Here is a 2,954-nt window from a genome sequence, read left to right as displayed (position 1 = left end):
AAACACTCCACTGACAACTATAAAATAAAGATTTTTTTTTTTTTTTTTTTTTTTTTTTTTTTTTCCAGGGAAGCCCAAATAAAGATTTTTAAGATAAAAAAAGCAATAGTTATGAAACCATGTGGTCATATGAAAAAAGGAGTTATAAATGATGCTAAATGAAAAGGATGGAAGATTGCCAATTCAAGAGTTACAATTATTTTTAAAAGAAACTTCAGAAAAACTTCTGGAATATTAACACCAACTATGATCATGTTATAAAGATTTTGAGGGTGCTTCTTAGTACTTTGTGTTTGATTTTCTACAAATTTATTTAATTTATTTTGAAAATTAAAAAAATAGAGTTAAAGTAGGACTTACTTGATGATAGCCAAGTTTTTCCATTAGCAATAATTCTCATTCTTCTGCGTTAATCCAAGAATCAGAGCTCCAGATAGCATTTCCCTCTGCTAGGAGCCTTTCCTCCATCTCAGGTGCCTCATAATTTATTCTTCATCTTTTCCTTCACAGCCCTTCCCCTGGAGAATCTGAAGAATACCACTGTCATGGACATAGGTTTTCAGTTGGAATGTCCAAAGAACTATGTCCAATCCACAGGACAGCATCTGTCCTCACCGTAGGGCAGGTGGCCAGGGTGCCTGCCAGCCCTGAAGTTAGCATATGTTTCATTTGACACTTTGCTTAAGGTCTCACCTAATTCTGAAAATGTAATTGAGACAGGGAATTTAGGGGGAGAACTCAGGGGTTGGAATGAGACAGAACTGGGTTAGAATCTCCATGCCTTCTTCCTATTAGGGCAAAACAATTATGGAAATGGAGCTTCAGTCTCTGCATTTGTAAGATGGGGGTAATGAAACCTACTTCACCGACTGCTGAGAATCATAAAAAAGGCATCACATATGTGTGTGTACGTATATGTCTTATTCTATCTATATAGGATAATATCTATATCTATATATCTATATTTAAATCTATATTAACTTTAGAATTTCTTAGCTTGGGTTTGTATTTCAGTGTGGTCACTTACAAACTATGTAAGCAGGTTACTTAACTACCAGTGATTGAGAATAAGACAGGATAATGGAGGAGGAGGATGGTAGTAAAGGTCAAATGGATCAGCCTCTAAAAAGCTTACAGAGTTTGCTCATGACCCTGGGGAAAGATGGGACAGACCACTGAAGAGTAAATGGGACTTGAGACAAAAATTAAGTTCACTGTAGAAAAACAAAGGTATATTTCTTGCAGCCCTGCATTTGTGCAGTGAACATTACCTGGTAATTTGGGTGAAAAGGTAGTAGTGGAGATAGCTGGCAAATGTGGAAGGAGATAACAAGACAAACCTTCTGTTCCATTCCTGTCTAATAATCTCATTTTACAAACCAGTCAACGGAGGCCCAGAGAGATGAAACATATTGTTCATAGCAAATTAGAACTCAGGTCTTCTGGCTCTCAGATCCATGCTGCCTCCAAAAATAGTTTTGTTATGGTTTTACCAAAAAAAAAAAAAAAAAAAAAAAAAAAAAAAAAAAAAAACACAGACTAGGAAGGCCATGCGACCATGCTCTGGGTTAGAATGAACCAAAGCATTGAAGCTGAGCCATTTTCCCAAAGTGCAATTGCTCGAGGGAAGCGTCTTCATGGGAAAGGCAAAACCAAGTCTCTACGTTTCATCTGATTCCTGAGTTATGTCTGATGACACATACCCAGTGCATCCTAACTGGTTGGCCTGAGAGATTTTCATCTATAGAGTACACTTATATCAGGTTTGGCTCAAGCCATGATGGCCCAGGCTGATGACTAGCAACTAATTGCTTCAGCTCTGTGGCCATTCCAAAATCTTTCAACAGGGTACATTCTTAAGTTCAGATTGCCTGTGAGAATCTCTGTCAATGAGCTTATCTTGAACTGATCCAAGTGACATGGGGTCATTTTCTAATCTAAATGATTGTGTTGCATAAGACTCCTTTGGCTGCAGGTTGACTGAAACCTGCTTTGAACTAACTTAGATAAGTGTGCAAGTTTCTTATAAGGATGCTGGGTCTCATTCAAGGACAGTATTTGGACTCCAGGACATACTGGAACCAGGGGTTTGAATGCCATCAAAAAATCTGTCTCCATCTTTCATTCCTGAGCCACTGTGTCCTTCCCAAATTGAGGAATCCTAAAGAAGGAACTCACTGGCCTGTTTGGGTCAGGAACTCACCGCTGATCAGATCAACTTGGCTAGAGAAGGTGAGTCACAATAGTGTCTCTGTCTCAGCTTCCATGTAAGGACGAGGTGGGTATAGATAGGCACCAAGTGTTAATTTTAGTATTTAGTAAGTGTAGGGCTCTATACTCGGTTCTAGGAAACAGGAAGCAAGGGCAACCAAAAGTTGGAGAAGAATCAGATTCCCCCTCAAGGACCCTCCCACCCTGGAAGAGAAAATGACGTAATACAGCCTAGGCACTGCCCCCACCATGTTGGGTAGAGAGAATGGAATTCCATCTTATACAGGGCTTGGATTGCGAAATTAACAAGCAAAACAAAAGAGGTCTATAGTCAAACGCATTTGCCCTAAATACTTGAATCACACCCCACACAAGATGCTCGTGGCACGAGAGACAAGCAGAACCAGCACTGACTTAGACAACTCAGGTCCACCTCTCCCACCTCGCACTCCAGGGTACGTGCTCACTGAGTAGATGGGCAGGCAAAATCACCCACCCTGTCAATAATCATCTCTCTTCTCGTGCTCTTTTACCAAGCTTGCAGAGTTAAATCTATGGAAGTTAAATACACATAGGATGTGACTCATTAACTTACCAAAGCCACACAGCACCAAGTCTGAGAACCAGGATCCAAGTCCAGGGTTGCCTGACTTTTCAGTCCATGATCACACCCTTATACTGGGAAGGCTGCTAGAATTACATCATGCCCCATTCTCTGAACCTTTTAAAGATGGAGGTCCCCA

The sequence above is a fragment of the Physeter macrocephalus genome, chromosome 7, assembly GCF_002837175.3.
Source record: "Physeter macrocephalus isolate SW-GA chromosome 7, ASM283717v5, whole genome shotgun sequence".
Taxonomy (NCBI): Eukaryota; Metazoa; Chordata; class Mammalia; order Artiodactyla; family Physeteridae; genus Physeter; species Physeter macrocephalus.
This window is presented reverse-complemented; position numbering follows the sequence as displayed.